The following is a 20,000-nucleotide window of genomic DNA, read 5'->3' on the forward strand; positions in this document are numbered from 1 at the left end:
AAGATTCACACCAATCCAATTCAAATCATTTTTTCCAAAAGAATATGTTCTGGCCGGTCGAAAATGCATCTCACAAAAATAGGCATTTAAAAATCTACTTTGCAGTTTCAGAACACTAACATGACTGTGAAGTGTACACAAGTAAAATGGGACAGTTTCAAAGTACCTAATCCCTCGTAAACTTCCGAGAGGAAGCATGTAATAAATCTACCTAATTTTCTGGAAAAGAAAGAAGGAGGATTTTAGTTTTCACCTCAGATGGGACTCGAACCCACAATCCCTGGCTTAGGAGGCCAGTGCCTTATCCATTAGGCCACTGAGGCACACATGCATAGCTCTTTTTTAGAGGCATTATTTAAATGTATTCTATGGTCAGACACCGGTGTGTGCACACAGGGCATTTCTCACTTCTCTCTATAAGTAAACTTCCCATTTTCATCCTCTTCCATCCCCGACTTTAACGCTCTCTTCTATGCTATAATGGAGACTTTGCAATTTTAGCAAGTGGAGAGAAATTGGAGAACCACTTTCGACTCCACACTTCTTCTTCACTTACTTCTTTTCTCAATATACTGGGCTTAGAAAATGGTATCAAGCCATCCTTATCATCAGTAGGACACGGAAAGAGGCACTAAGTCTCCTAACCAAGTTCAACCACACTCTGCAACTTAAACATTGCACTACAAATTAGGCAACGGGGGCGTCAGCAAAGGCAGCCAATGTGCCGATCCTTTATACATTTTGTGTAGTACTTTTCTTACTCGGAGGCAAAATCAGCACTTTAACTGCCCAAATCATACAGATTTTACACATGTACCACTCTATGCACACATAGGCACACACCTTGCAGTTCTTCTACACACACTTAAGCTAAAAACCCATTCTGTCCCGTCAAAATTCTGCAAACCTATTACATATTCAGTGCGTCGGCATAGAAGCACTTTTTAATGCCACTAAAATGCACAAATAGTTAGACTGAAGATGCAACCTGAATGAGTTTACAGTATGTACTCCACTTTATTAATGATTAGTACTGAGAAAGTGAGGACTACAAGAGTATTGGAAAAGACTTTTTCCACTCTGAATGTAAAGCAGATTGTGTGACCATTGGCCAAAAACGCCCACGAAGGGACTCGAATTCTCAATCTTCTGATCCGAAGTCAGACGCCTTACCCATTAGGCCACGCTGTCATCGGTTCACCTGAGATGATTTTTATCATGTAGGTGGTATGCATGGATGGAGAACATATTATTGAAAGGTATTCAGGTTTACATCCCATAGTGTTCTTTCAGCTCTTTTCGCTGGAAGCACTTTTTTGGAATCTATATATTGAGAATTTTATGAGTACGATATGCTTTTGTTTTCCTTTTTGCATACAAACCTCTTTCCTCATGAGTTTAAAGCTCATTTGTATGCTCTACATAGCTCTGGACGTTTCCAGACGTGGAGTGAAACTGTTTTAAAAGTAGTACAAATTGCTCCTTCCTGCATATGCTAATTTTTCACACTCACATAGGTTGTATAAGTTTTATGAATCCTGGCTTGACCTATTCAAGTAGCTGAAAGCCTGTCACCACCTCTAGAAACAAGATTCACACCAATCCAATTCAAATCATTTTTTCCAAAGGAATATGTTCTGGCCGGTCGAAAATGCATCTCACAAAAATATGCATTTAAAAATCTACTTTGCAGTTTCAGAACACTAACATGACTGTGAAGTGTACACAAGTAAAACGGGACAGTTTCAAAGTACCTAATCCCTCGTAAACTTCCGAGAGGAAGCATGTAATAAATCTACCTAATTTTCTGGAAAAGAAAGAAGGAGGATTTTTGTTATCACCTCAGATGGGACTCGAACCCACAATCCCTGGTTTAGGAGGCCAGTGCCTTATCCATTAGGCCACTGAGGCACACATGCATAGTTCTTTTCTAGAGGCATTATTTAAATGTATTCTATGGTCAGACACCGGTGTGTGCACACAGGGCATTTCTCACTTCTCTCTATAAGTAAACTTCCCATTTTCATCCTCTTCCATCCCCGACTTTAACGCTCTCTTCTATGCTATAATGGAGACTTTGCAATTTTAGCAAGTGGAGAGAAATTGGAGAACCACTTTCGACTCCACACTTCTTCTTCACTTACTTCTTTTCTCAATATACTGGGCTTAGAAAATGGTATCAAGCCATCCTTATCATCAGTAGGACACGGAAAGAGGCACTAAGTCTTCTAACCAAGTTCAACCACACTCTGCAACTTAACCATTGCACTACAAATTAGGCAATGGGGGCATCAGCAAAGGCAGCCAATGTGCCGATCCTTTATACATTTTGTGTAGTACTTTTCTTACTCGGAGGCAAAATCAGCACTTTAACTGCCCAAATCATACAGATTTTACACATGTACCACTCTATGCACACATAGGCACACACCTTGCAGTTCTTCTACACACACTTAAGCTAAAAACCCATTCTGTCCCGTCAAAATTCTGCAAACCTATTACATATTCAGTGCGTCGGCATAGAAGCACTTTTTAATGCCACTAAAATGCACAAGTAGTTAGACTGAAGATGCAACCTGAATGAGTTTACAGTATGTACTCCACTTTATTAATGATTAGTACTGAGAAAGTGAGGACTACAAGAGTATTGGAAAAGACTTTTTCCACTCTGAATGTAAAGCAGATTGTGTGACCATTGGCCAAAAACGACCACGAAGGGACTCGAACCCTCAATCTTCTGATCCGAAGTCAGACGCCTTATCCATTAGGCCACGCTGTCATCCGTTCACCTGAGATGATTTTTATCATGTAGGTGGTATGCATGGATGGAGAACATATTATTGAAAGGTATTCAGGTTTACATCCCATAGTGTTCTTTCAGCTCTTTTCGCTGGAAGCACTTTTTTGGAATCTATATATTGAGAATTTTATGAGTACGATATGCTTTTGTTTTCCTTTTTGCATACAAACCTCTTTCCTCATGAGTTTAAAGCTCATTTGTATGCTCTACATAGCTCTGGACGTTTCCAGACGTGGAGTGAAACTGTTTTGAAAGTAGTACAAATTGCTCCTTCCTGCATATGCTAATTTTTCACACTCACATAGGTTGTATAAGTTTTATGAATCCTGGCTTGACCTATTCAAGTAGCTGAAAGCCTGTCACCACCTCTAGAAACAAGATTCACACCAATCCAATTCAAATCATTTTTTCCAAAGGAATATGTTCTGGCCGGTCGAAAATGCATCTCACAAAAATAGGCATTTAAAAATCTACTTTGCAGTTTCAGAACACTAACATGACTGTGAAGTGTACACAAGTAAAATGGGACCGTTTCAAAGTACCTAATCCTTCATAAACTTCTGAGAGGAAGCATGTAATAAATCTACCTAATATTCTGGAAAAGGAAGAGGGAGGATTTTTGTTATCACCTCAGATGGGACCCGAACCCACAATCCCTGGCTTAGGAGGCCAGTGCCTTATCCATTAGGCCACTGAGGCACACATTCATAGCTCTTTTCTAGGGGCATTATTTAAATGTATTCTATGGTCAGACACCGGTGTGTGCACACAGGGCATTTCTCACTTCTCTCTATAAGTAAACTTCCCATTTTCATCCTCTTCCATCCCCGACTTTAACGCTCTCTTCTATGCTATAATGGAGACTTTGCAATTTTAGCAAGTGGAGAGAAATTGGAGAACCACTTTCGACTCCACACTTCTTCTTCACTTACTTCTTTTCTCAATATACTGGGCTTAGAAAATGGTATCAAGCCATCCTTATCATCAGTAGGACACGGAAAGAGGCACTAAGTCTCCTAACCAAGTTCAACCACACTCTGCAACTTAACCATTGCACTACAAATTAGGCAACGGGGGCATCAGCAAAGGCAGCCAATGTGCCGATCCTTTATACATTTTTTGTAGTACTTTTCTTACTCGGAGGCAAAATCAGCACTTTAACTGCCCAAATCATACAGATTTTACACATGTAGCACTCTATGCACACATAGGCACACACCTTGCAGTTCTTCTACACACACTTAAGCTAAAAATCCATTCTGTCACGTCAAAATTCTGCAAACCTATTACATATACAGTGTGTCGGCATAGAAGCACTTTTTAATGCCACTAAAATGCACAAGTAGTTAGACTGAAGATGCAACCTGAATGAGTTTACAGTATGTACTCCACTTTATTAATGATTAGTAATGAGAAAGTGAGGACTACAAGAGTATTGGAAAATACTTTTTCCACTCTGAATGTAAAGCAGATTGTGTGACCATTGGCCAAAAACGACCACGAAGGGACTCGAACCCTCAATCTTCTGATCCAAAGTCAGACGCCTTATCCATTAGGCCACGCGGTCATCCGTTCACCTGAGATGATTTTTATCATGTAGGTGGTATGCATGGATGGAGAACATATTATTGAAAGGTATTCAGGTTTACATCCCATAGTGTTCTTTCAGCTCTTTTCGCTGGAAGCACTTTTTTGGAATCTATATATTGAGAATTTTATGAGTACGATATGCTTTTGTTTTCCTTTTTGCATACAAACCTCTTTCCTCATGAGTTTAAAGCTCATTTGTATGCTCTACATAGCTCTGGACGTTTCCAGACGTGGAGTGAAACTGTTTTGAAAGTAGTACAAATTGCTCCTTCCTGCATATGCTAATTTTTCACACTCACATAGTTTGTATAAGTTTTATGAATCCTGGCTTGACCTATTCAAGTAGCTGAAAGCCTGTCACCACCTCTAGAAACAAGATTCACACCAATCCAATTCAAATCTTTTTTTCCAAAAGAATATGTTCTGGCCGGTCGAAAATGCATCTCACAAAAATAGGCATTTAAAAATCTACTTTGCAGTTTCAGAACACTAACATGACTGTGAAGTGTACACAAGTAAAATGGGACAGTTTCAAAGTACCTAATCCCTCATAAACTTCCGAGAGGAAGCATGTAATAAATCTACCTAATTTTCTGGAAAAGAAAGAGGGAGGATTTTTGTTATCACCTCAGATGGGACTCGATCCCACAATCCCTGGCTTAGGAGGCCAGTGCCTTATCCATTAGGCCACTGAGGCACACATGCATAGCTCTTTTCTAGAGGCATTATTTAAATGTATTCTATGGTCAGACACCGGTGTGTGCACACAGGGCATTTCTCACTTCTCTCTATAAGTAAACTTCCCATATTCATCCTCTTCCATCCCCGACTTTAACGCTCTCTTCTATGCTATAATGGAGACTTTGCAATTTTAGCAAGTGGAGAGAAATTGGAGAACCACTTTCGACTCCTCACTTCTTCTTCACTTACTTCTTTTCTCAATATACTGGGCTTAGAAAATGGTATCAAGCCATCCTTATCATCAGTAGGACACGGAAAGAGGCACTAAGTCTCCTAACCAAGTTCAACCACACTCTGCAACTTAACCATTGCACTACAAATTAGGCAATGGGGGCATCAGCAAAGGCAGCCAATGTGCCGATCCTTTATACATTTTGTGTAGTACTTTTCTTACTCGGAGGCAAAATCAGCACTTTAACTGCCCAATTCATACAGATTTTACACATGTACCACTCTATGCACACATAGGCACACACCTTGCAGTTCTTCTACACACACTTAAGCTAAAAACCCATTCTGTCACGTCAAAATTCTCCAAACCTATTACATATTCACTGCGTCGGCATAGAAGCACTTTTTAATGCCACTAAAATGCACAAGTAGTTAGACTGAAGATGCAACCTGAATGAGTTTACAGTATGTACTCCACTTTATTAATGATTAGTAATGAGAAAGTGAGGACTACAAGAGTATTGGAAAAGACTTTTTCCACTCTGAATGTAAAGCAGATTGTGTGACCATTGGCCAAAAACAACCACGAAGGGACTCGAACCCTCAATCTTCTGATCCGAAGTCAGACGCCTTATCCATTAGGCCACGCTGTCATCCGTTCACTTGAGATGATTTTTATCATGTAGGTGGTATGCATGGATGGAGAACATATTATTGAAAGGTATTCAGGTTTACATCCCATAGTGTTCTTTCAGCTCTTTTCGCTGGAAGCACTTTTTTGGAATCTATATATTGAGAATTTTATGAGTACGATATGCTTTTGTTTTCCTTTTTGCATACAAACCTCTTTCCTCATGAGTTTAAAGCTCATTTGTATGCGCTACATAGCTCTGGACGTTTCCAGACGTGGAGTGAAACTGTTTTGAAAGTAGTACAAATTGCTCCTTCCTGCATATGCTAATTTTTCACACTCACATAGGTTGTATAAGTTTTATGAATCCTGGCTTGACCTATTCAAGTAGCTGAAAGCCTGTCACCACCTCTAGAAACAAGATTCACACCAATCCAATTCAAATCATTTTTTCCAAAGGAATATGTTCTGGCCGGTCGAAAATGCATCTCACAAAAATATGCATTTAAAAATCTACTTTGCAGTTTCAGAACACTAACATGACTGTGAAGTGTACACAAGTAAAACAGGACAGTTTCAAAGTACCTAATCCCTCATAAACTTCTGAGAGGAAGCATGTAATAAATCTACCTAATTTTCTGGAAAAGCAAGAGGCAGGATTTTTGTTATCACCTCAGATGGGACTCAAACCCACAATCCCTGGCTTAGGAGGCCAGTGCCTTATCCAATAGGCCACTGAGGCACACATGCATAGTTCTTTTCTAGAGGCATTATTTTAATGTATTCTATGGTCAGACACCGGTGTGTGCACACAGGGCATTTCTCACTTCTCTCTATAAGTAAACTTCCCATTTTCATCCTCTTCCATCCCCGACTTTAACGCTCTCTTCTATGCTATAATGGAGACTTTGCAATTTTAGCAAGTGGAGAGAAATTGGAGAACCACTTTCGACTCCACACTTCTTCTTCACTTACTTCTTTTCTCAATATACTGGGCTTAGAAAATGGTATCAAGCCATCCTTATCATCAGTAGGACACGGAAAGAGGCACTAAGTCTCCTAACCAAGTTCAACCACACTCTGCAACTTAACCATTGCACTACAAATTAGGCAACGGGGGCATCAGCAAAGGCAGCCAATGTGCCGATCCTTTATACATTTTGTGTAGTACTTTTCTTACTTGGAGGCAAAATCAGCACTTTAACTGCCCAAATCATACAGATTTTACACATGTAGCACTCTATGCACACATAGGCACACACCTTGCAGTTCTTCTACACACACTTAAGCTAAAAACCCATTCTGTCACGTCACAATTCTGCAAACCTATTACATATTCAGTGCGTCGGCATAGAAGCACTTTTTAATGCCACTAAAATGCACAAGTAGTTAGACTGAAGATGCAACCTGAATGAGTTTACAGTATGTACTCCACTTTATTAATGATTAGTACTGAGAAAGTGAGGACTACAAGAGTATTGAAAAATACTTTTTCCACTCTGAATGTAAAGCAGATTGTGTGACCATTGGCCAAAAACGACCACGAAGGGACTCCAACCCTCAATGTTCTGATCCGAAGTCAGACGCCTTATCCATTAGGCCACGCGGTCATCCGTCCACCTGAGATGTTTTTTATCATGTAGGTGGTATGCATGGATGGAGAACATATTATTGAAAGGTATTCAGGTTTACATCCCATAGTGTTCTTTCAGCTCTTTTCGCTGGAAGCACTTTTTTGGAATCTATATATTGAGAATTTTATGAATACGATATGCTTTTGTTTTCCTTTTTCCATACAAACCTCTTTCCTCATGAGTTTAAAGCTCATTTGTATGCTCTACATAGCTCTGGACGTTTCCAGACGTGGAGTGAAACTGTTTTGAAAGTAGTACAAATTGCTCCTTCCTGCATATGCTAATTTTTCACACTCACATAGGTTGTATAAGTTTTATGAATCCTGGCTTGACCTATTCAAGTATCTGAAAGCCTGTCACCACCTCTAGAAACAAGATTCACACCAATCCAATTCAAATCATTTTTTCCAAAAGAATATGTTCTGGCCGGTCGAAAATGCATCTCACAAAAATAGGCATTTAAAAATCTACTTTGCAGTTTCAGAACACTAACATGACTGTGAAGTGTACACAAGTAAAATGGGACAGTTTCAAAGTACCTAATCCCTCGTAAACTTCCGAGAGGAAGCATGTAATAAATCTACCTAATTTTCTGGAAAAGAAAGAAGGAGGATTTTTGTTTTCACCTCAGATGGGACTCGAACCCACAATCCCTGGCTTAGGAGGCCAGTGCCTTATCCATTAGGCCACTGAGGCACACATGCATAGCTCTTTTTTAGAGGCATTATTTAAATGTATTCTATGGTCAGACACCGGTGTGTGCACACAGGGCATTTCTCACTTCTCTCTATAAGTAAACTTCCCATTTTCATCCTCTTCCATCCCCGACTTTAACGCTCTCTTCTATGCTATAATGGAGACTTTGCAATTTTAGCAAGTGGAGAGAAATTGGAGAACCACTTTCGACTCCACACTTCTTCTTCACTTACTTCTTTTCTCAATATACTGGGCTTAGAAAATGGTATCAAGCCATCCTTATCATCAGTAGGACACGGAAAGAGGCACTAAGTCTCCTAACCAAGTTCAACCACACTCTGCAACTTAAACATTGCACTACAAATTAGGCAACGGGGGCGTCAGCAAAGGCAGCCAATGTGCCGATCCTTTATACATTTTGTGTAGTACTTTTCTTACTCGGAGGCAAAATCAGCACTTTAACTGCCCAAATCATACAGATTTTACACATGTACCACTCTATGCACACATAGGCACACACCTTGCAGTTCTTCTACACACACTTAAGCTAAAAACCCATTCTGTCCCGTCAAAATTCTGCAAACCTATTACATATTCAGTGCGTCGGCATAGAAGCACTTTTTAATGCCACTAAAATGCACAAATAGTTAGACTGAAGATGCAACCTGAATGAGTTTACAGTATGTACTCCACTTTATTAATGATTAGTACTGAGAAAGTGAGGACTACAAGAGTATTGGAAAAGACTTTTTCCACTCTGAATGTAAAGCAGATTGTGTGACCATTGGCCAAAAACGACCACGAAGGGACTCGAATTCTCAATCTTCTGATCCGAAGTCAGACGCCTTACCCATTAGGCCACGCTGTCATCGGTTCACCTGAGATGATTTTTATCATGTAGGTGGTATGCATGGATGGAGAACATATTATTGAAAGGTATTCAGGTTTACATCCCATAGTGTTCTTTCAGCTCTTTTCGCTGGAAGCACTTTTTTGGAATCTATATATTGAGAATTTTATGAGTACGATATGCTTTTGTTTTCCTTTTTGCATACAAACCTCTTTCCTCATGAGTTTAAAGCTCATTTGTATGCTCTACATAGCTCTGGACGTTTCCAGACGTGGAGTGAAACTGTTTTGAAAGTAGTACAAATTGCTCCTTCCTGCATATGCTAATTTTTCACACTCACATAGGTTGTATAAGTTTTATGAATCCTGGCTTGACCTATTCAAGTAGCTGAAAGCCTGTCACCACCTCTAGAAACAAGATTCACACCAATCCAATTCAAATCATTTTTTCCAAAGGAATATGTTCTGGCCGGTCGAAAATGCATCTCACAAAAATATGCATTTAAAAATCTACTTTGCAGTTTCAGAACACTAACATGACTGTGAAGTGTACACAAGTAAACGGGACAGTTTCAAAGTACCTAATCCCTCATAAACTTCTGAGAGGAAGCATGTAATAAATCTACCTAATTTTCTGGAAAAGCAAGAGGCAGGATTTTTGTTATCACCCCAGATGGGACTCAAACCCACAATCCCTGGCTTAGGAGGCCAGTGCCTTATCCATTAGGCCACTGAGGCACACATGCATAGCACTTTTCTAGAGGCATTATTTTAATGTATTCTATGGTCAGACACCGGTGTGTGCAAACAGGGCATTTCTCACTTCTCTCTATAAGTAAACTTCCCATTTTCATCCTCTTCTATCCCCGACTTTAACGCTCTCTTCTATGCTATAATGGAGACTTTGCAATTTTAGCAAGTGGAGAGAAATTGGAGAACCACTTTCGACTCCACACTTCTTCTTCACTTACTTCTTTTCTCAATATACTGGGCTTAGAAAATGGTATCAAGCCATCCTTATCATCAGTAGGACACGGAAAGAGGCACTAAGTCTCCTAACCAAATTCAACCACACTCTGCAACTTAACCATTGCACTACAAATTAGGCAACGGGGGCATCAGCAAAGGCAGCCAATGTGCCGATCCTTTATACATTTTGTGTAGTACTTTTCTTACTCGGAGGCAAAATCAGCACTTTAACTGCCCAAATCATACAGATTTTACACATGTAGCACTCTATGCACACATAGGCACACACCTTGCAGTTCTTCTACACACACTTAAGCTAAAAACCCATTCTGTCACGTCAAAATTCTGCAAACCTATTACATATTCAGTGCGTCGGCATAGAAGCACTTTTTAATGCCACTAAAATGCACAAGTAGTTAGACTGAAGATGCAACCTGAATGAGTTTACAGTATGTACTCCACTTTATTAATGATTAGTACTGAGAAAGTGAGGACTACAAGAGTATTGGAAAAGACTTTTTCCACTCTGAATGTAAAGCAGATTGTGTGACCATTGGCCAAAAACGACCACGAAGGGACTCGAACCCTCAATCTTCAGATCCGAAGTCAGACGCCTTATCCATTAGGCCACGCGGTCATCCGTCCACCTGAGATGATTTTTATCATGTAGGTGGTATGCATGGATGGAGAACATATTATTGAAAGGTATTCAGGTTTACATCCCATAGTGTTCTTTCAGCTCTTTTCGCTGGAAGCACTTTTTTGGAATCTATATATTGAGAATTTTATGAGTACGATATGCTTTTGTTTTCCTTTTTGCATACAAACCTCTTTCCTCATGAGTTTAAAGCTCATTTGTATGCTCTACATAGCTCTGGACGTTTCCAGACGTGGAGTGAAACTGTTTTGAAAGTAGTACAAATTGCTCCTTCCTGCATATGCTAATTTTTCACACTCACATAGGTTGTATAAGTTTTATGAATCCTGGCTTGACCTATTCAAGTAGCTGAAAGCCTGTCACCACCTCTAGAAACAAGATTCACACCAATCCAATTCAAATCATTTTTTCCAAAAGAATATGTTCTGGCCGGTCGAAAATGCATCTCACAAAAATAGGCATTTAAAAATCTACTTTGCAGTTTCAGAACACTAACATGACTGTGAAGTGTACACAAGTAAAATGGGACAGTTTCAAAGTACCTAATCCCTCATAAACTTCCGAGAGGAAGCATGTAATAAATCTACCTAATTTTCTGGAAAAGAAAGAGGGAGGATTTTTGTTATCACCTCAGATGGGACTCGAACCCACAATCCCTGGCTTAGGAGGCCAGTGCCTTATCCATTTGGCCACTGAGGCACACATGCATAGCTCTTTTCTAGAGGCATTATTTAAATGTATTCTATGGTCAGACACCGGTGTGTGCACACAGGGCATTTCTCACTTCTCTCTATAAGTAAACTTCCCATTTTCATCCTCTTCCATCCCCGACTTTAACGCTCTCTTCTATGCTATAATGGAGACTTTGCAATTTTAGCAAGTGGAGAGAAATTGGAGAACCACTTTCGACTCCACACTTCTTCTTCACTTACTTCTTTTCGAATATATACTGGGCTTAGAAAATGGTATCAAGCCATCCTTATCATCAGTAGGACACGGAAAGAGGCACTAAGTCTCCTAACCAAGTTCAACCACACTCTGCAACTTAACCATTGCACTACAAATTAGGCAACGGGGGCATCAGCAAAGGCAGCCAATGTGCCGATCCTTTATACATTTTGTGTAGTACTTTTCTTACTCGGAGGCAGAATCAGCACTTTAACTGCCCAAATCATACAGATTTTACACATGTACCACTCTATGCACACATAGGCACACACCTTGCAGTTCTTCTACACACACTTAAGCTAAAAACCCATTCTGTCACGTCAAAATTCTGCAAACCTATTACATATTCAGTGCGTCGGCATAGAAGCACTTTTTAATGCCACTAAAATGCACAAGTAGTTAGACTGAAGATGCAACCTGAATGAGTTTACAGTATGTACTCCACTTTATTAATGATTAGTAATGAGAAAGTGAGGACTACAAGAGTATTGGAAAATACTTTTTCCACTCTGAATGTAAAGCAGATTGTGTGACCATTGGCCAAAAACGACCACGAAGGGACTCGAACCCTCAATCTTCTGATCCAAAGTCAGACGCCTTATCCATTAGGCCACGCGGTCATCCGTTCCCCTGAGATGATTTTTATCATGTAGGTGGTATGCATGGATGGAGAACATATTATTGAAAGGTATTCAGGTTTACATCCCATAGTGTTCTTTCAGCTCTTTTCGCTGGAAGCACTTTTTTGGAATCTATATATTGAGAATTTTATGAGTACAATATGCTTTTGTTTTCCTTTTTGCATACAAACCTCTTTCCTCATGAGTTTAAAGCTCATTTGTATGCTCTACATAGATCTGGACGTTTCCAGACGTGGAGTGAAACTGTTTTGAAAGTAGTACAAATTGCTCCTTCCTGCATATGCTAATTTTTCACACTCACATAGGTTGTATAAGTTTTCTGAATCTTGGCTTGACCTATTCAAGTAACTGAAAGCCTGTCACCACCTCTAGAAACAAGATTCACACCAATCCAATTCAAATCATTTTTTCCAAAGGAATATGTTCTGGCCGGTCGAAAATGCATCTCAGAAAAATAGGCATTTAAAAATCTACTTTGTAGTTTCAGAACACTAACATGACTGTGAAGTGTACACAAGTAAAAGGGGACAGTTTCAAAGTACCTAATCCCTCATAAACTTCCGAGAGGAAGCATGTAATAAATCTACCTAATTTTCTGGAAAAGAAAGAGGCAGGATTTTTGTTATCACCTCAGATGGGACTCAAACCCACAATCCCTGGCTTAGGAGGCCAGTGCCTTATCCATTAGGCCACTGAGGTACACATGCATAGCTCTTTTCTAGAGGCATTATTTAAATGTATTCTATGGTCAGACACCGGTGTGTGCACACAGGGCATTTCTCACTTCTCTCTATAAGTAAACTTCCCATTTTCATCCTCTTCCATCCCCGACTTTAACGCTCTCTTCTATGCTATAATGGAGTCTTTGCAATTTTAGCAAGTGGAGAGAAATTGGAGAACCACTTTCGACTCCACACTTCTTCTTCACTTACTTCTTTTCTCAATATACTGGGCTTAGAAAATGGTATCAAGACATCCTTATCATCAGTAGGACACGGAAAGAGGCACTAAGTCTCCTAACCAAGTTCAACCACACTCTGCAACTTAACCATTGCACTAAAAATTAGGCAACGGGGGCATCAGCAAAGGCAGCCAATGTGCCGATCCTTCATACATTTTGTGTAGTACTTTTCTTACTCGGAGGCAAAATCAGCACTTTAACTGCCCAAATCATACAGATTTTACACATGTACCACTCTATGCACACATAGGCACACACCTTGCAGTTCTTCTACACACACTTAAGCTAAAAACCCATTCTGTCACGTCAAAATTCTGTAAACCTATTACATATTCAGTGCGTCGGCATAGAAGCACTTTTTAATGCCACTAAAATGCACAAGTAGTTAGACTGAAGATGCAACCTGAATGAGTTTACAGTATGTACTCCACTTTATTAATGATTAGTACTGAGAAAGTGAGGACTACAAGAGTATTGGAAAAGACTTTTTCCACTCTGAATGTAAAGCAGATTGTGTGACCATTGGCCAAAAACGACCACGAAGGGACTCGAACCCTCAATCTTCAGATCCGAAGTCAGACGCCTTATCCATTAGGCCACGCGGTTATCCATCCACTTGAGATGATTTTTATCATGTAGGTGGTATGCATGGATGGAGAACATATTATTGAAAGGTATTCAGGTTTACATCCCATAGTGTTCTTTCAGCTCTTTTCGCTGGAAGCACTTTTTTGGAATCTATATATTGAGAATTTTATGAGCATGATATGCTTTTGTTTTCCTTTTTCCATACAAACCTCTTTCCTCATGAGTTTAAAGCTCATTTGTATGCTCTACATAGCTCTGGACGTTTCCAGACGTGGAGTGAAACTGTTTTGAAAATAGTACAAATTGCTCCTTCCTGCATATGCTAATTTTTCACACTCACATAGGTTGTATAAGTTTTATGAATCCTGGCTTGACCTATTCAAGTAGCTGAAAGCCTGTCACCACCTCTAGAAACAAGATTCACACCAATCCAATTCATATCATTTTTTCCAAAGGAATATGTTCTGGCCGGTCGAAAATGCATCTCACAAGAATAGGCATTTAAAAATCTACTTTGCAGTTTCAGAACACTAACATGTCTGTGAAGTGTACACAAGTAAAACGGGACAGTTTCAAAGTACCTAATCCCTCATAAACTTCTGAGAGGAAGCATGTAATAAATCTACCTAATTTTCTGGAAAAGAAAGAGGGAGGATTTTTGTTATCACCTCAGATGGGACTCAAAACCACAATCCCTGGCTTAGGAGGCCAGTGCCTTATCCATTAGGCCACTGAGGCACACATGCATAGCTCTTTTCTAGAGACATTATTTAAATGTATTCTATGGTCAGACACCGGTGTGTGCACACAGGGCATTTCTCACTTCTCTCTATAAGTAAACTTCCCATTTTCATCCTCTTCCATCCCCGACTTTAACGCTCTCTTCTATGCTATAATGGAGACTTTGCAATTTTAGCAAGTGGAGAGAAATTGGAGAACCACTTTCGACTCCACACTTCTTCTTCACTTACTTCTTTTCTCAATATACTGGGCTTAGAAAATGGTATCAAGCCATACTTATCATCAGTAGGACACGGAAAGAGGCACTAAGTCTCCTAACCAAGTTCAACCACACTCTGCAACTTAACCATTGCACTACAAATTAAGCAACGGGGGCATCAGCAAAGGCAGCCAATGTGCCGATCCTTTATACATTTTGTGTAGTACTTTTCTTACTCGGAGGCAAAATCAGCACTTTAACTGCCCAAATCATACAGATTTTACACATGTACCACTCTATGCACACATAGGCACACACCTTGCAGTTCTTCTACACACACTTAAGCTAAAAACCCATTCTGTCACGTCAAAATTCTGCAAACCTATTACATATTCAGTGCATCGGCATAGAAGCACTTTTTAATGCCACTAAAATGCACAAGTAGTTAGACTGAAGATGCAACCTGAATGAGTTTACAGTATGTACTCCACTTTATTAATGATTAGTAATGAGAAAGTGAGGACTACAAGAGTATTGGAAAATATTTTTCCACTCTGAATGTAAAGCAGATTGTGTGACCATTGGCCAAAAACGACCATGAAGGGACTCGAACCCTCAATCTTCTAATCCGAAGTCAGAAGCCTTATCCATTAGGCCACGCGGTCATCCGTTCACTTGAGATGATTTTTATCATGTAGGTGGTATGCATGGATGGAGAACATATTATTGAAAGGTATTCAGGTTTACATCCCATAGTGTTCTTTCAGCTCTTTTCGCTGGAAGCACTTTTTTGGAATCTATATATTGAGAATTTTATGAGTACGATATGCTTTTGTTTTCCTTTTTGCATACAAACCTCTTTCCTCATGAGTTTAAAGCTCATTTGTATGCTCTACATAGCTCTGGACGTTTCCAGACGTGGAGTGAAACTGTTTTGAAAGTAGTACAAATTGCTCCTTCCTGCATATGCTAATTTTTCACACTCACATAGGTTGTATAAGTTTTATGAATCCTGGCTTGACCTATTCAAGTAGCTGAAAGCCTGTCACCACCTCTAGAAACAAGATTCACACCAATCCAATTCATATCATTTTTTCCAAAGGAATATGTTCTGGCCGGTCGAAAATGCATCTCACAAAAATAGGCATTTAAAAATTCTACTTTGCAGTTTCAGAACACTAACATGTCTGTGAAGTGTACACAAGTAAAACGGGACAGTTTCAAAGTACCTAATCCCTCATAAACTTCTGAGAGGAAGCATGTAATAAATCTACCTAATTTTCTGGAAAAGAAAGAGGGAGGATTTTTGTTACCACCTCAGATGGGACTCAAACCCACAATCCCTGGCTTAGGAGGCCAGTGCCTTATCCATTAGGCCACTGAGGCACACATGCATAGTTTTGTCTAGAGGCATTATTTAAATGTATTCTATGGTCAGACACCGGTGTGTGCACACAGGGCATTTCTCACTTCTCTCTATAAGTAAACTTCCCATTTTCATCCTCTTCCATCCCCGACTTTAACGCTCTCTTCTATGCTATAATGGAGACTTTGCAATTTTAGCAAGTGGAGAGAAATTGGAGAACCACTTTCGACTCCACACTTCTTCTTCACTTACTTCTTTTCTCAATATACTGGGCTTAGAAAATGGTATCAAGCCATCCTTATCATCAGTAGGACACGGAAAGAGGCACTAAGTCTCCTAACCAAGTTCAACCACACTCTGCAACTTAACCATTGCACTACAAATTAGGCAACGGGGGCATCAGCAAAGGCAGCCAATGTGCCGATCCTTTATACATTTTGTGTAGTACTTTTCTTACTCGGAGGCAAAATCAGCACTTTAACTGCCCAAATCATACAGATTTTACACATGTACCACTCTATGCACACATAGGCACACACCTTGCAGTTCTTCTACACACACTTATGCTAAAAACCCATTCTGTCACGTCAAAATTCTGCAAACCTATTACATATTCAGTGCATCGGCATAGAAGCACTTTTTAATGCCACTAAAATGCACAAGTAGTTAGACTGAAGATGCAACCTGAATGAGTTTACAGTATGTACTCCACTTTATTAATGATTAGTAATGAGAAAGTGAGGACTACAAGAGTATTGGAAAATACTTTTTCCACTCTGAATGTAAAGCAGATTGTGTGACCATTGGCCAAAAACGACCATGAAGGGACTCGAACCCTCAATCTTCTAATCCGAAGTCAGAAGCCTTATCCATTAGGCCACGCAGTCATCCGTTCACCTGAGATGATTTTTATCATGTAGGTGGTATGCATGGATGGAGAACATATTATTGAAAGGTATTCAGGTTTACATCCCATAGTGTTCTTTCAGCTCTTTTCGCTGGAAGCACTTTTTTGGAATCTATATATTGAGAATTTTATGAGTACGATATGCATTTGTTTTCCTTTTTGCATACAAACCTCTTTCCTCATGAGTTTAAAGCTCATTTGTATGCTCTACATAGCTCTGGACGTTTCCAGACGTGGAGTGAAACTGTTTTGAAAGTAGTACAAATTGCTCCTTCCTGCATATGCTAATTTTTCACACTCACATAAGTTGTATAAGTTTTATGAATCCTGGCTTGACCTATTCAAGTATCTGAAAGCCTGTCACCACCTCTAGAAACAAGATTCACACCAATCCAATTCAAATCATTTTTTCCAAAAGAATATGTTCTGGCCGGTCGAAAATGCATCTCACAAAAATAGGCATTTAAAAATCTACTTTGCAGTTTCAGAACACTAACATGACTGTGAAGTGTACACAAGTAAAATGGGACAGTTTCAAAGTACCTAATCCCTCGTAAACTTCCGAGAGGAAGCATGTAATAAATCTACCTAATTTTCTGGAAAAGAAAGAAGGAGGATTTTTGTTATCACCTCAGATGGGACTCGAACCCACAATCCCTGGCTTAGGAGGCCAGTGCCTTATCCATTAGGCCACTGAGGCACACATGCATAGCTCTTTTCTAGAGGCATTATTTAAATGTATTCTATGATCAGACACCGGTGTGTGCACACAGGGCATTTCTCACTTCTCTCTATAAGTAAACTTCCCATTTTCATCCTCTTCCATCCCCGACTTTAACGCTCTCTTCTATGCTATAATGGAGACTTTGCAATTTTAGCAAGTGGAGAGAAATTGGAGAACCACTTTCGACTCCACACTTCTTCTTCACTTACTTCTTTTCTCAATATACTGGGCTTAGAAAATGGTATCAAGCCATCCTTATCATCAGTAGGACACGGAAAGAGGCACTAAGTCTCCTAACCAAGTTCAACCACACTCTGCAACTTAAACATTGCACTACAAATTAGGCAATGGGGGCATCAGCAAAGGCAGCCAATGTGCCGATCCTTTATACATTTTGTGTAGTACTTTTCTTACTCGGAGGCAGAATCAGCACTTTAACTGCCCAAATCATACAGATTTTACACATGTACCACTCTATGCACACATAGGCACACACCTTGCAGTTCTTCTACACACACTTAAGCTAAAAACCCATTCTGTCACGTCAAAATTCTGCAAACCTATTACATATTCAGTGCGTCGGCATAGAAGCACTTTTTAATGCCACTAAAATGCACAAGTAGTTAGACTGAAGATGCAACCTGAATGAGTTTACAGTATGTACTCCACTTTATTAATGATTAGTAATGAGAAAGTGAGGACTACAAGAGTATTGGAAAATACTTTTTCCTCTCTGAATGTAAAGCAGATTGTGTGACCATTGGCCAAAAACGACCACGAAGGGACTCGAACCCTCAATCTTCTGATCCAAAGTCAGACGCCTTATCCATTAGGCCACGCGGTCATCCGTTCACCTGAGATGATTTTTATCATGTAGGTGGTATGCATGGATGGAGAACATATTATTGAAAGGTATTCAGGTTTACATCCCATAGTGTTCTTTCAGCTCTTTTCGCTGGAAGCACTTTTTTGGAATCTATATATTGAGAATTTTATGAGTACAATATGCTTTTGTTTTCCTTTTTGCATACAAACCTCTTTCCTCATGAGTTTAAAGCTCATTTGTATGCTCTACATAGATCTGGACGTTTCCAGACGTGGAGTGAAACTGTTTTGAAAGTAGTACAAATTGCTCCTTCCTGCATATGCTAATTTTTCACACTCACATAGGTTGTATAAGTTTTCTGAATCTTGGCTTGACCTATTCAAGTAACTGAAAGCCTGTCACCACCTCTAGAAACAAGATTCACACCAATCCAATTCAAATCATTTTTTCCAAAGGAATATGTTCTGGCCGGTCGAAAATGCATCTCACAAAAATAGGCATTTAATAATCTACTTTGTAGATTCAGAACACTAACATGACTGTGAAGTGTACACAAGTAAAAGGGGACAGTTTCAAAGTACCTAATCCCTCATAAACTTCCGAGAGGAAGCATGTAATAAATCTACCTAATTTTCTGGAAAAGAAAGAGGCAGGATTTTTGTTATCACCTCAGATGGGACTCAAACCCACAATCCCTGGCTTAGGAGGCCAGTGCCTTATCCATTAGGCCACTGAGGTACACATGCATAGCTCTTTTCTAGAGGCATTATTTAAATGTATTCTATGGTCAGACACCGGTGTGTGCACACAGGGCATTTCTCACTTCTCTCTATAAGTAAACTTCCCATTTTCATCCTCTTCCATCCCCGACTTTAACGCTCTCTTCTATGCTATAATGGAGACTTTGCAATTTTAGCAAGTGGAGAGAAATTGGAGAACCACTTTCGACTCCACACTTCTTCTTCACTTACTTCTTTTCTCAATATACTGGGCTTAGAAAATGGTATCAAGACATCCTTATCATCAGTAGGACACGGAAAGAGGCACTAAGTCTCCTAACCAAGTTCAACCACACTCTGCAACTTAACCATTGCACTACAAATTAGGCAACGGGGGCATCAGCAAAGGCAGCCAATGTGCCGATCCTTCATACATTTTGTGTAGTACTTTTCTTACTCGGAGGCAAAATCAGCACTTTAACTGCCCAAATCATACAGATTTTACACATGTACCACTCTATGCACACATAGGCACACACCTTGCAGTTCTTCTACACACACTTAAGCTAAAAACCCATTCTGTCACGTCAAAATTCTGCAAACCTATTACATATTCAGTGCGTCGGCATAGAAGCACTTTT

The 20,000-nt window shown here is 39.7% G+C and overlaps 7 non-coding genes across 7 annotated transcripts; all 7 read right to left on the minus strand.

Annotated features, from left to right (window-relative positions):
* Positions 1 to 250: 250 nt before the first annotated feature.
* On the minus strand, positions 251 to 323 carry TRNAR-CCU (transfer RNA arginine (anticodon CCU)). Its single transcript has one exon. It is a non-coding gene; the product is annotated as a tRNA-Arg (tRNA).
* Positions 324 to 5,014: 4,691 nt separating this feature from the next.
* On the minus strand, positions 5,015 to 5,087 carry TRNAR-CCU (transfer RNA arginine (anticodon CCU)). Its single transcript has one exon. It is a non-coding gene; the product is annotated as a tRNA-Arg (tRNA).
* Positions 5,088 to 8,190: 3,103 nt separating this feature from the next.
* Positions 8,191 to 8,263, minus strand: TRNAR-CCU (transfer RNA arginine (anticodon CCU)). Its single transcript has one exon. It is a non-coding gene; the product is annotated as a tRNA-Arg (tRNA).
* A 2,382-nt stretch (positions 8,264 to 10,645) lies between these two features.
* On the minus strand, positions 10,646 to 10,718 carry TRNAR-UCG (transfer RNA arginine (anticodon UCG)). The gene has a single exon. It is a non-coding gene; the product is annotated as a tRNA-Arg (tRNA).
* Positions 10,719 to 11,365: 647 nt separating this feature from the next.
* On the minus strand, positions 11,366 to 11,438 carry TRNAR-CCU (transfer RNA arginine (anticodon CCU)). Its single transcript has one exon. It is a non-coding gene; the product is annotated as a tRNA-Arg (tRNA).
* Positions 11,439 to 16,130: 4,692 nt separating this feature from the next.
* Positions 16,131 to 16,203, minus strand: TRNAR-CCU (transfer RNA arginine (anticodon CCU)). Its single transcript has one exon. It is a non-coding gene; the product is annotated as a tRNA-Arg (tRNA).
* A 1,514-nt stretch (positions 16,204 to 17,717) lies between these two features.
* TRNAR-CCU (transfer RNA arginine (anticodon CCU)) lies at positions 17,718 to 17,790 on the minus strand. The gene has a single exon. It is a non-coding gene; the product is annotated as a tRNA-Arg (tRNA).
* Positions 17,791 to 20,000: the final 2,210 nt, after the last annotated feature.

Source organism: Triturus cristatus, chromosome 4_1, assembly GCF_964204655.1.
Source record: "Triturus cristatus chromosome 4_1, aTriCri1.1, whole genome shotgun sequence".
Taxonomy (NCBI): Eukaryota; Metazoa; Chordata; class Amphibia; order Caudata; family Salamandridae; genus Triturus; species Triturus cristatus.